The sequence below is a fragment of the Pecten maximus genome, chromosome 9 (assembly GCF_902652985.1).
Source record: "Pecten maximus chromosome 9, xPecMax1.1, whole genome shotgun sequence".
Lineage (NCBI taxonomy): Eukaryota > Metazoa > Mollusca > Bivalvia > Pectinida > Pectinidae > Pecten > Pecten maximus.
In genome coordinates, this window is record NC_047023.1 from 11,617,731 (window position 1) to 11,632,576 (window position 14,846).

Here is a 14,846-nt window from a genome sequence, read left to right on the forward strand (position 1 = left end):
CTCTACAACTCTTTCAAGACTCACATAATCAGGATGTTTTCTATTCGTTATTTGTTGCTTCTTTGTAGTGATGTATTACATAAGTAACTACAATTGCAGTATGAACATGCATTACATAATGAGATTATATGTATATATGTGTATTATTGTCTGAGAAAAGCTTACTCCCCCTACAACACAGCATATCTGAAGACAAACAATGGCCATCTGCCAGAAAGGGGTGGAGTACCACTGACAGTTCAAAACAAAAACAAAAAAAAACAAAAAAACAAGGGAAAGAGCGTTCCATTAGCTGGAGGAAAATGATAAAATCAGTCTATTTGAGGATATATTGTACATATTCACGTACTTCAACATCTGTACATACGCATTTATGAGAGATTTTCTCGAGATATGGCTACTAATAGGGATGTCGAGATATAGATTTGTCGGCAATGTGTTTTTTCGGAGTTGTAACAGAAAACGAATATTATTATCGATAAATAAAAAGTACGGCCAACCCTTTTAATTATTTATGTAATACTGTACTGGTGATGTAGACATTAACATTACCAAAGATTGTATGGTGATACCGTTTATTGATGTGTTTCAATTACAGCACTTACGTTATTCATAATGTAATTGTATGCCGTGTAAGTATTTCTGTATATCAGTAATACAATGTAAAATTTATCCCTGAAGATCATGAAATCAGACATGCGTGGCATGGGGTTTCCTGCTTGGTGTCTTCAGAAGTGTGTTTCAGTGTGGTAGCACTATAATGTCGGCATCAGTTTAAAAGGAGATAAACACAAACATGCAGCAGCGTCTAAAATACACACGAATTCACCTCACACATCCATCTCGCACACAGGGGAGACTATCACTAAATGACCTAAACTGTGAATGGACGTTAGATGCTAATCCAAACCAAACAGACAATAATTCATCCGCTTCATTCTAGTTTCTGAATGAGAGGCAACTTATGTGAACATCATTTGTGAAGTTAGGGATTTATTTTCGTGATATCAACTAGGTACCAACAAAAATAAATCAAATCTTCCAGGCTTCATGACTTTACCTTCCGTTTTAATGTAAATCTTGTTAATAATGCTCGGTTTTTGTCTCAGAGTATTAAGTCGTCCGCCATTATAAGGAAGGATATATAGCCTCCCCTGTGTGCGAGATGTATACGTGTGGTGAATGCGTGTGTTTTGAGAAGCTGTGCTATATTTGTGTTTGTCTTTTTGTGATAGTGCGGAACTGTTGTCACCTCTTTAGTGCTACCTCACTGAAGCTTTTTAGAGACTCCGGTATGTCTTGGCTAGGGGACAGAACCTGTAACCTTTCTACCAGGGACGAACGCTCAACACTCAAAATAAGATCCAAAATTTAATCGTCTCTTACAATCATGCAGTTGGGGAAGCAGGCACAATTTCTAAGCTCTACATGCCAAACCAGAGGACATAGGGCAATGGAAATAGACAGATAACGGGCTCATCACAAATAACTTGAGACGAACAATGGTGACCCGAAAGGTTTAATGTTTCCTGTGCTCCCAGGTTGGTTATCAAATATTCTGCAGGAAAGCTATATCTGTCAATAGGCCAACATAAGGTAACATGCTGATGCCATATTGTTAATTCAAGGCGTTGTGTTGCCTTACTATGACGATTGAGTATAACCATTACGACCAATCGTTTAACTTTGTATTACAATCTTACTTTCAATACAATGTTTGATGACAGATCGAAATGATTTTAATTATGTTAATGATAATAATTTAACTACACCCCAGTTGATCCTTTATCTCATAATTTTCTTAAATTTTCGTATAAATTGGTCTAGTTAAAGAGAAATGACGTCGCAATATTTGCCCCGAAAAATCGTATTACCGTAACGCGACATTAGAATATTCCGATGGCAGAAACATGCCGCTATGCATCAAAGAGACCCATTATCTAATTGGTGATTTTCTTTGTTATATAAATTATCTGAGTCGTTATCCCTTTAACAGAGAGCTAGTAGAACCGTTTGGTAATTGACGGCCAGATGGAAAGGAATGGCTGTTTTGTTCAGAATAAATCTTGTATGTCGGTATTGGAAAAATAACGTATTAAGCTTTACGACCGGAGTTCTATTTAAAACTCTTGATAACACTTAATCTTCTCTACAATTTGGCCCTTACATTAAGCTGATGACCTAATAAAGATACGGCATTTCTTTATTTGCTCCTGACTGTCTCTCTCATACTGACACAGTTCCTTTGGTTGATTAACCTATTAAGAATAGGAAGCAAGTCAGGTCCTACGGGACAGCGTCCTGTTCCCTTTTCCTGTATTTCTATAGAATACGGGATTATTTCCATCTTGTGTGTTAACATTGTAATGAAATGTTGCCCCTAGAGCTGTCTGCAATACCGATTCTTACACCAGACCCCGACCTTTAGTTTAATAAAGCTGATTGTTTAGATCTGACCCTGTCAAATCAAACTAGATATAGTGCATGCAACCCAAGTCTTCTTTAGACATTCGCCGAAAGTCATGTGGTGTTTCAGCGGGACACGTTCATTTCTGATATTGATTGAAACGAATCCATGTCTATATGTTACATGCATTATGAAGGGTGTTAACTTGATAATTGAAAACATCATTTGCTATTCACTTTTGTAAAAGCATCTAGTCAGGGCAAAGAAATTAATATACGATATGTATTTAACATCAAAAGATTACATGATACTTTCACGCGCTATTACCACATTACATTGCTCTCCTTAACGGCATGGCTTTGCCTACGACTAAATGTTGGTCCTGCATACTAGTGATGCTATTCCTTCGGCTTACTCCGTGGAGGACTTGAAAGAACCGAAATTGATCCTATCCGATTGAATCACTTACTATCTTGTCTTCTCGCTCTTTCTTGGCATTTCCGTCACTCAACATTAAATAACAAGCAAGCAAGCAAAACGCCATAAGCTTAATTATGATGTATATAAATGTTAAAGTCCATTACGTTTCTGATGCCATCCAACACGAAAACAAATTTTCCCCGATGCCTGACTCATCATTTCAGCATTTTGTATTTATCATTTCTTATGTCAAATGCATGTCATTAGACTTATTACCTTATACATATTCTGAACGAGACATATTTCTTAATACGTAGTTGAATATTTCTCAATGCTACATACATCCAGAGACTTGTAACTACGCCCGTCTGATTACCACTTAAGTATACCTTATAGGTATCAAGTGTAATTTTCAATATTATCTTTTTTTGAATATTATCTAATCAGTTGGAGAACATGTACTACGCGTTAAACGCACTCTGAGTGCTATTTCGTTAGATTGTTGTAATGGGATAACACATATCAAAATATAAAATTTCTCCTTACTTGTAAATTACTTGCCGTAAGAGTCCTTATGTTCTCGATGATGTATCCGAAATGCATATGAATTTGAAATATGACATTAGTTAAAGTGTTTCCTCTCAATTATTATAGAGAACGTCCCCGGAAATTGAAGCTGGAAAAAATCATTATCATCTTACTGTATAATGCACGGTAAGAATGTTAAATGACTTAAAGCCGACAACGTTATCAGCCTTTTCAACGTTTTCTGAAGATATTAGGATCAAACCATACACAGACACCAAACGTGCATTAACGCTGTGGAGTGAAATCTCTTCGCTATCCCGATCAATATAATTCTGCATGGACAGGTCATCTAAATCACGGACCAGGAATAATAACTTATGATGATCTAAATTAATATTTTGAAAATTGTCTTTTTCTCTTTCCGTTTTTTTTTTTTACCCTTAAACTAAATGACACAGTGTATACATTTATATATGTATATTATGAATAACAACGCCGGCGTCAGTGGGTTCAATGTGTACAGTTCTTAAATCAATATTAACGGTCTAGTAGGTAAATTCAGAATGCTACATACATATTCCTAACGCTTGGCAAATAGGATTGTATTTTTTTATTGTAATATCGTGGTTAGTCAACCATGCTAATTAGTTACGATATGGATGGTTGGACAAAATGAAGGTCTAGGGGGGCAGGAAACAACCTATTAGGTCGGAAGTATTGACATTGGTGATGGTCGTTACGACGTCAACCTACTCTTTTAGAACTCTTTAATTATCAATATTGAATGGATCTTGTGGAATTAATATCCCATTATATTTGCTTCCGTGAGTATAGCGAACGGATTCTTCTTGTTTGTCGAGACAACGAGAATTCTTCCAATTAACAAGATATCGATATCCTTACTTAATGGTGTCTTCCACGGCACTAAAACATCACTTCCTCATTTTGCGTATTTACTAAAATGTAATATCTGTCTAATTGATATTGAGCAACTTAAATTACATTATTCTGTATTATTTTTACCGACCAGTCATCAGAAAAGGGATGAGTGTGTCAGGAGGACGTATGGTAATTTTTCCTTCCCCTGTAGTTAGGAAAACATGTTTTTTTTTTTTTTTTTTTTTCAAACAGCTCGACAACAACGCAAATAAGAAACACATAATGTTTCTTTTTCACTGCACATATATCTAATCAGTATACTTTTTGTAATAAGACCACTCCAATGTATATGTGATGTGCATGTCCAAATAAATGGCAAAATACATGGGTTCTGAATTGATGAAACATTCAATCAGTCCAAAAAGACAATAGCCATAGATTGATATACATCATATGTTTTTTTATATTATTTCATGTTATGTATCATTTATATATATATTTATATTATCAGAGTGATCTTACATATATATATATATACAATTCTTGACCAGTCGCTAACATTTACTGGGGGCATTTTATGTGCGAAAGTATTCATCTCAAGAACGTGGCATTTAAGTTTAACTGTATGTCAAATAAACAATACTTTGCTTAACCACCAGGACATCCTGCCTCCATCAATAATCCCTGTCCGTCCTCCTTGTGAGTGTAAACGTATGTATACATCTGTTGCACCACCAGTATAATTGACAACATACAACACTAGCTTGCATAAATCCTTTGCCCTTTGAGCGCTGGCAGAGGTCTTTCTGATGAATTTACATGCATGCATTCTATTCTGTAATCTTATTTTTGTATCCTGGGAGAAAGAGATTCCACTTTCTCATATGTGGCACGAGCTAGGTCGTCCCATACAGTGAATATTAGCAATCTGGTACAGTTCTGTACTATGGATTCATATACGAATTGCGTACTTTGGATTTATGAAAACGTTGTTTAGATAGAATTCCTATATCAATTCTGTAGTGGGGACTAATGTTAGAGTTATATACTTATACTATATATATCGACTTTGTATTAAAGATTAATATAATACTTAGGAACTGATAATTCTTATATCAATTATGTACTTTGGATGAATGTAAAGCTTAGATACATATAATCTCTATATCAGTTTTCGACTAGGGTCTAACGTAAAAGTTATACATAAGAATTGCTATACAGTATAAATTTTGTGTACTTGGGACTAATATAAAAGTTTTATACGGATAACTCTATATAAATGTTATACTTGAGATTAACGTAAAATATATATATTGTGTCTCTCTATATTATTCTTTTACTGGGGACTAATGCAAAATGTATTTAATGTGAATATCTATCTCGATTTTTAACCGGGGACTAGTAAATACAAAAAATCCCATTATCTATTTTGTACTGGGGACTAATGTAAAAGTTATGTACTGAGCAATTCTATTTCAGTATTGTACTGGAGACTAATGTACTGAGTATTCCTATATTATTGATTACTTATAAACGATATGATACCTTATTTGCACGACAATTAATTTGTATGAACACGTTACGTATTACGTAACATGACGTTATCTTACAAATTACATCACAGGTATACCACTGTTTTTTTTTTATCACCCTGGCTGTTACGAGGACGTTAAACTCCTAGAAACGAAATCATGTCTTATGAGAAGTACCACAATATTTGCAAGACGATGTAAAAAAGTTTAAAAGTTGCTACAATTTCATACGAAATCTATGTTATTTCATCATTTATTTATCGTTTTACTTCGACGTATTCGACGCTTAACACGGAAGCTTCAAAGTGTATTTAACCCGCTTGCCAATAGTAATTGTTGTATTTCATTACATTTTCATTTTGATCTCGCCTTGCATTAGAAGAAATGTGAACATTACTTGCATCCAAGCTATCCACAGAGCTTGCAATAGCGGAACCATAGAATTATCTCATTAAGCTTCACATCTTGACATTTATCTGCAGTTTGACAGGAATATCACCTCATTACTAAACTCTATTACTAACGTGACTGTTTTAATTCCTCCATTTCCTCAGTATTAGCAGCCTTCCAGCCTCCCCCACCTATGTAATTTACATAGCTTAGTTCCCATTCCAGAATCTGTCCAAAGAAACCAGCATTTCTTAGATACAATTTTATATATGCCCTGTTATCCGATTTAATTACTTCCCTAGGGCAGTTTTTCGTGATGTGCTTGATTATTCTAATATAATGACACTTTCATAAAAAAAAAAAAGTGAAATGATGTCAGCGTTCCTTTAGTTACTATTTAATGGGATAGCTTTTATGACTTCTTTTTGTTTGGTTGGTGAACATCGACCAAGGAATTATTCCCTTAGATCTGATTTATTTACAACGGGTGAATAGAATTAGCATGTTAATATATGAAAAACAAATTAAATAGTTATCGCTTACATATACTTGTACCATCTCGATATGCTTGAAAGGTTGTACAAAATACATGCCACATCTCAAAAACAAATTGACAGATAAAGGTGAGCAAAAGTGAATTATGATGCACGATACAGCTGATTTGTCCTGTAAGGACTCGTCAGAGATGCAAAGGCTCCAGTGTTGGGGAAAGAAGTCTGCCAAAAGCAAAGCATGAAATAGATCAAAAGAAATGCTAATTCCGGTTTGGGAGGTACAGAAGGCCCGGCATTCAATATTTCATAATTGACAACATTGCATTTCAAAGCAACAAGCACCTGTGTGCATCCTGAATCGTGTCACTATTCGAATGAGTTAAAAGGTGACAAGTAGGTTGAGCAACATATTTCATTTCCGATAAGATGTATAATGGCTTAACCTACCCATGCAGGTAATCAGCGTATTTACGCTGTACATGAAAGTGCTACTCAAACACTCTAAATATAGAAAAACTTAGCCGTATTTTGGGGTAACCTTTTTAGCATTGATAAATTGTGTGCCGTATATTTATGGATTGTGCACCATTAAATATAAACAGCTTTGTGTCTCCAGCGTGTCCCATTTCAATCCATATTCGGGTTGCATTTAAAACAATTATAATATACAGCAGTTATTTGAAAATGAAATATAAAACAGCCAAATTAAAATATAATTAAAAATGAAATAATAACAATATATATAGGATATTAAATTGTTTACCGTTAAATATAACACATATTCAACAAGTATGACCAAATATCGATTTTTCCCGAGTGCTTCTTATCGTGCAACTCAATCTCCCCTCGACCAGCCAGTATCATTTTGAGGTTATATTTGAAGTAGTTGGTGACTACCCCACTGACTAACATACGAGAGGCCTGTCGAATGCCAATCATGGCAATTGGGGTAAAATGTTTGCCTAAAGACACTGCCATGACAGCACAGATAAGACCGTTTCTCAGCTTCCCCAGAAACAAAAATCGAACGGGTAGGGAGCGCGAACCACGTACCTCGGACCTTCACCAGGGGTTACTTAGCCAGCGCTTTCCTTTAACCGATTAGTCTATTTCGGCCCACATATTCTAGCTTCGCTTAATTAAGATCGTTAGATCCTAACAAAACTATCGGCGGTTTTCAATGCAGTGAATAAAACCAGCCGTTCTGATTGGTCCAATATAAAAGTTACACCTTCATTACTGACTTAAAATATGTTGTTCGAAGAATGTTGATACCAAATATATAATATATATACGATATAGAAATATACATTGACAAATGACATTAACACAGAAGGTAACAATAGGCAAGAATATCGCCTGCTTGATATTTCAGACTCCGTGTAGGAGTGTCTTACTATAAAAAAAAAAAGTGTATTAATGAAATTAAAACGACCTTGAAACGATTAGCAGATATTACTAGCAAAAAATGCACCATTTGCAGGCATGTACATTGTCTCTATATACTACTAATTTCCATGAAATACAATTGAAAAATAAGCCCAATCGTGTTAATGCTAATGCAGCTAGGTACGTTTACGGCAAGATCTAGCACTTCGTTAATGACATTGGTGGCTAAATTTAGAAATTCAGCTTCTCTACATTTGTACAATATCACACTTATTAGATTGGAGTAGAAGAGTACAACACCTCCCCACGGAGAAAGGAAATCTAATCTATTTCTTTTTAATCATTACCTATTGAAACTGTTGATATGTTTCTGGTTGCTGTGAACCCACATCAGAAACGCAGTTGCAGTAACTTATGCACTGGAAGTACTGAATGGAATGCTATAAACCTGTTCTTACAAATCTCTTTAGAATATTCTACATTGTGCATCAGTCTGAGGGTGATCATTATCTTTTTCATTTGGTGGGTTACAAGCTATTAAACCGTGTTAATCTGTTCTGCTTAATACGGTTCGTTGTTTATTGTACTTCATTTATTACCAGTAAGGAATTTTATACGACAGCTTTGAGGAAAACCCTTTCTTTTTCCTGTTGTATCATACTATGAGGCACGATCTAGTTAGTCTCAGGCCAAGTAAAGCAACTCAATTACATCCGTTCCAAAAAAAATATTAACTTTTCATTGTAATGAAGTAGATTTTTTAAAGGTCAGGCTCCACTGATAGGTGAAAAGTACTATTTATATATGTGTTATATCCCCAAACTACCTTATACTGGTGATAGTTTAAGCGAATTTGGCACATTGTTAGCATCATGTGATCGGATGGGGTATCGAGGTATCGTGTCTGGGTTTGACATTTCAGCTGGATGACACTTTAAATGCGTCTGTCAGTGGCCAAGGACTCATCCTTCAATGAATGTCTAGTGTTGATGGAATACACGGCAATATCATACTGTATACGTGTACATGAACTTTCAGTAAGGTATTCTGTCGTGCGAATACAAATGCTGGCTTGCGCAATAGCACTTAGTTTAGATAAGCTCATATTATTTCTAAATTGAAGCCACGGAGCATGCATTATTAACAACTCGTGCTAACCTTTTATGCACTCACGAATATCGGATCTTCGCTATGTTTGTAAACAAAGGGGCGCGGCATTACGTATGCAAATGAAATACTCATACAATATTGATGATGCATATCTACAAGTAAAGTTCGCTTTTATAGATTCAATCAGACATATTCCCAAAGGTGGAAATAGTTTAATCATTCATCAGGTAAATGTGTGATACATATGTAGCATGTTAGGTTTTCTTACAATGAGTAAAAGGGCGGCATCACACTATGCAGGCAACTATCAAGATTAACATGATTTCCGTCTACACCCCCTACCTGATATTTAGTCACTGTGACGAGTATTTATACAGGGAAGCATTCTGCTGATATGTTATCCATGCGAACCCATCCAATCAAACCATAGTGCGCGGTATACATGTATGACCGCCTGTCGTACTACAGACTCTGCACAAGCTCTCCTGAGCGTGTGGGGGTGCACACAGATATGTACTGTCAACAGTGAGTGAAAGAACGGGTATTGGGAATATACATCATCTCGCAAGCTCCAAAACATTGCCGGATTTTAGTGATATCTAACGTTTGTGAACCTCTCCTAGCACCAGTTCAGCACAAAGAGTAAGTATTGCTTTTCTTTTACGTATACATTACACTCTTTAACGACTTCTTTTTCCCTTATTGATCGCAAACACTTATTTCAAGTAGACACATTGCTGCTTAATTAAATTTTCCACACTTTTAATAGCTGCATTTAAATTTAATATCCCTGCTACATATAGGTTAGGTCTTCAGTGAACAGTGCACATGACTGAACTACAATTGTCATCCATGGTACATTTGGCAAAATTGCAATTAACATAAATAAAGTCGACATATATCTTCAAAAATACATTTAATCAAAGCGCCTTCTCAACATCTTTAATACTATGCGAAACAAGAATTTCCCCAACTATTAGCAGTATGATATGTACTTTTTGAACTTTGTTTGACGTTTTCGACTCTAATATATAGATACATCTAGCTTCTTGTAAGTTTATCTTATAATTATGTCTAATATCATATTTCTGTAATTGGCGACGGGGTTTCAAATTCGGCGCATTTATATGCGGGACATAAATTCACCAGTATCTTCTATCTAAAAATAATTTAGGAACTAATTTGTGTATCCTTTCTGTACATTAATAATATTCAAAGGTATACGTTTGGTTAACGATCTTGATAAACATATCAGGGCTATCATATGAGGTAAAAGTTTAAGAAATCAAATACTCCATTTGAAGGCACTAATTCCATGTGGTGTGTGTTTTGACTATGATATGAACTCACAAAGCTGGTGTGCATTTGGCAGATCATGAAATGTCCTTTGATGTTGATATTCATCCTTTAACAAATTTGGGTACAAAAGGAATTGTTTGATTTCCAAAGCGAGAGTAATATTTTGTGAAAATGTTTAACCATGTAAAGTTAATTAAAAACGTGTTAAAAGTAACAGAATTCAAAAACTTGTTTCGCGTCATAAGCCAACGGGATAACATTGCGTAAACAACGTCAGAAATGTAGAGCAAAAAGGTGCGGCTGTACTCACTCATGTATGGTTGATTATGTGTATGCAATTGATAGAAGTGATAGTAGTAAAACGACGCCGTTGTTGACTATTGGTTTGAAAATGTAAAATGTATATACATGTAACTAGTAAAAAATGTACCATACATTAAGGGCGTTTGTAGCCTTCCTTTTGGTATATTATGTGACAATAGAAAGAAGCTATCATTTAGGCAAAGAAGGTTTTAATTAAATCTGTCATGCCAGTATTATCAAATCATTTACTACGTTTTTGTCATTACGGAATCTTATAGAACAGGATCGTTGGATGTCACACTGCTAATACTTGCCTTTAACCTTGGAGGCTTAGGTTCGATTCTCCGATCGAACGTGAAAAGGTATGAGATCACCTGCCCGACCACGTGGGCTTTTTTCCAAACTTCTCTGGTTTCCTCTCATAGTACGGCCCATTTCGCTTCAATCTGGACCAGCAAGCGTGATTGATATAAGATGATATAAGCTGTTGTGCAGTTGTTGTGAAATAAATAAAGTTAACACGTTTAGAACAGAAAAAAATAGCCGGTGCCTACAATTGGTTATATTTAGCTGATTTATAGATGAACATGATAGGTATTGGTTTAATCGTTAAAATAATGGGTTTTTTTTTTTTAGAATTGTTCATGTTCAGTTTCGTTCATCACACAAACAGATATATGCATATCCCTTACCTTTGTGATACGGGTACGTATGTCATATGCACGTGTAGGTATAAATGATGCGTCCGCCATCTGATGGATAAACTGAATGATGTGTGGAATTGTTAAAATATGGGATGTGTGAGTTGAAAAAGAGCAGGAACATCGCAGGTACATTCATTCAAGTTGTACAATGTATAATTTGGCTTTTTGAAATACATGTACACACTATGTATGTAAATACGACCACATCGTTTAACTTGAATCACCATGAAGATGAAAGTGAATAATCAGACAAGCAGTTTTAAATATTTTGCTTTAAGATGTGTACACGCGTTAGAAAATACTAAACAATTATTTATTCACACCTTGGTGAATAGTGCACCAATTGATAATTTACATTCATGCATGGCATACATTACTTGGCTACTCATTCACTTCGAGATTTTCACACATACAACACACACACACACGCCGTAGTGATTTTTTTTTCTTACACTATAGAGTTGTTGACTTGAAATTCAATTGTCCTTGACATCAAACAGGTATTTTAAGCATTCCATGTTTCCTTTACCAACAACGAACTGTCACCGGTTGCTATGGCAAGGATCCGATAAGTGTGATAAAATGTTAAAATGGTATCAACAAATCGTGAGACCACAGGACAAATGTTTGGCATCCGGTATGAAGACGTTTTACTCCTAATCGAGTCTGGTTGACAGGGATTTGGCAAAAGCATTAAGGAAAAGTGCGTCATTAAGGCATATTCAGTACTTGTTCTTCAGCAACTTCGAGCGGTTTACTGAATAGTGTTTTCTTACGTTACTACTTCACATTGTGGTGGTTGGTTATTGCCAAAACTTCTCCCGAATGCCCTGAGGATTAATGATAATTGATTTCTAGACTTGGTTCTGCTGAAGCAGAGATAAGGCTACTTGGCTGCTTCCGGTACATTTAGTTACTGTCATGAGTTCCCTTAACTAAAACTGTCGTACACGACACATTCTAACGGAGTTTGTATATCAAAATGCACAAATGAAGTCCTAAGATGCTGTTTTTATGATTAACATTTTTTATTCTGCTGCAAAAAGCAATATCATATATCTTCTAATACTGTCATTGCTGACGCAAAAATTGTCAATGTCGTTTCGGAAAACATTAAGATACATTCCATCAATTTTGAAATAAATTGAATCATCACAAAAATCACGCTCTGCTGTATCTACTTTCATCCAATACAAACCAAATTGATTTTGCTAAAGATTGGTTTATCGTAAAATTTGAAATATCAATTTTCGTTGGTGTCATCGGCTTATAAGACCGTTATTTACAAGAGTTTAAAAACTGGCCGGACTCAGTCTTTATGCATGAATCACTAAGAGTATTTCACATTCAACTTAAGAAAAATGCTTATACTTCATCAGAAAACCATTTAAGAAAAACTATGCATCACATCAATACATGTGCTTATGGAAGCAGTATCCATCATTATATGTATGTCTTCATGTTATAGATACTGTAGATCACAATTATTTCGCAAATACTTTATTTCGCGAACTTACTTCTTCAGACATGTTCGTGAATACATGATCTCGCGATGATTGCTGATCTCTAAATTACCTTAAATTTGCAAATGATGAGCTATAGATGTAATAGGCTCGGTAAAACCCCTATACCGGTACTCTTACCGATAGGTTGATCGACTTCCGTAAACTTTATTTATTTTACAACAATTGCGAAACAAGTTATATTAACGTGTATTAATCCTGTTGTTGGCCCGGATGGAAGCGCGCGAGGGGTCTAACTGTGGGAGGAAATCGGAGTACCCGGGGCAAAACCCACGTGGTCGGACAGGTGACCCCATACCTTTTCACGTCCGATCGGGGTATCGAACCCCGGTCGCCTAGGTGAAAGGCAAGTGTACATGTGTTACCACTGTGCCACCCGACCACCCAATGGTCGACTCCCAATGATGTTATCTACAAAAATATCGCAAAGGATTTGAATTCGCGATAGTCGCAACTCCCGTATTAACGCGAATATAAATCCAACGAGAAATAAATGCGATTTACTGTAGAGGAAACTTTCAAAAGATATTCCGAAGAGAATGCAAAATAACTATACGGGCATAGAGGGAGCACATGTACATTTGTATATAGGCTAAGTACAAACTTAAAATTATACTGCCTATACCAGGGAAAAGAACTCCATTGAACTTGCCGGAAACATACATATGTTAAAGGGCAATGTTGGGTTTTACCGATTATAAAGGAAACGTTAGCTCGGTTATAGACAACGTAGACTTTTATTGGATATACCGGGAATGAAGACACAGCAATGGAACACTTTGATCCCACGTGGATGTACAGAAGAATATTGTTTTCTAAGCTCTTTTTTTTTTGGTATGATGGAACGTTTGACGTGATACGTTGTATTTATCTTGTCTTAAGACAAACCTTCTCAGATTGACTTTTTGTTATTTCATGTAATGCACTGCATCCTCCAAGACGATAGTACCATTTAGTGTTTCATTGGAATTTGACAATTCGATATAGGATCTTTTCGCCGGGTCTACTTCTGGTTAAACCAACAATCTTTATATTTCTAAATAATGCATTATCATTGGCACTAAGAGAGGTGATTTATCGCATACATAATTACAATGTAGTGATGCTGAAGTAGTTATATGTTTAATTCGCTCAGATTTTTATCAACTTAGTCTTCTAGGGCTATCATGCCTGCTCAAAGAAAACGCAAAAGAGAACAATTTTAACTGCAATAACAAATAATTTGGATTAGAACATTACAATAAATCGAGTGCTTAAGATATACAAGTTGAGATACGATCTTAGAGAACAAAGGACAATCCTAATACAGGTAAACTATAAACTTATCCCACGTACTTCATTTATAGAATCGATTCCATTATTGTCAAATAGCTACTATACGAAAATTGCCCATTGATAAATTAGGCAAGGAACATTTCACAGATAAGTTAATATCCTGGGACACTTTCATCTCCAGTGGGTGATGCTGTCCAGATCTTGACTCGTGCAAGCGTGCATGTAATTGACGAGTGTTTTAATTGGACGTGTCAGTTTTGACGGGTATATAATGTTTTTATTAATAGGTGACGTGTCCAGGCCAATCCGCTCTTAATATAATCGGGCTGACCAAGCCAATAACAGGGCGGAAGTAGCCGAGGTCTGGTCAGTTAGGAACTTGGACATTAGCTGTGAAGAATCAAATTATCTTTAACGGCGATAACATTTTTACGGCTCTCGGATATGCCTAGCATCTTTCCTCTGCCGTTTATAAACTATTTCAAGACCAGCGGTAAAGCATACAGGTAAAAACGTACAGTTCTTATCACATTATAGTACTTGTACCATATGTCAGTCTTTGAAGAGTAGATGGTCTCACTTGATTAGATGCA

At 35.7% G+C, this 14,846-nt stretch overlaps 1 protein-coding gene across 2 annotated transcripts in view; it reads left to right on the forward strand.

Annotated features, from left to right (window-relative positions):
• Nucleotides 1-9,590: 9,590 nt before the first annotated feature.
• Nucleotides 9,591-14,846, forward strand: part of LOC117334608 (growth hormone secretagogue receptor type 1-like) — a 73,358-nt gene continuing 68,102 nt past the window's right edge. For both annotated transcript variants that reach the window (XM_033894309.1, XM_033894310.1), the window contains exon 1: nucleotides 9,591-9,791. The gene's annotated coding sequence lies outside the window, so the exon portion shown is untranslated. The remainder of the gene's footprint in view (nucleotides 9,792-14,846) is intronic.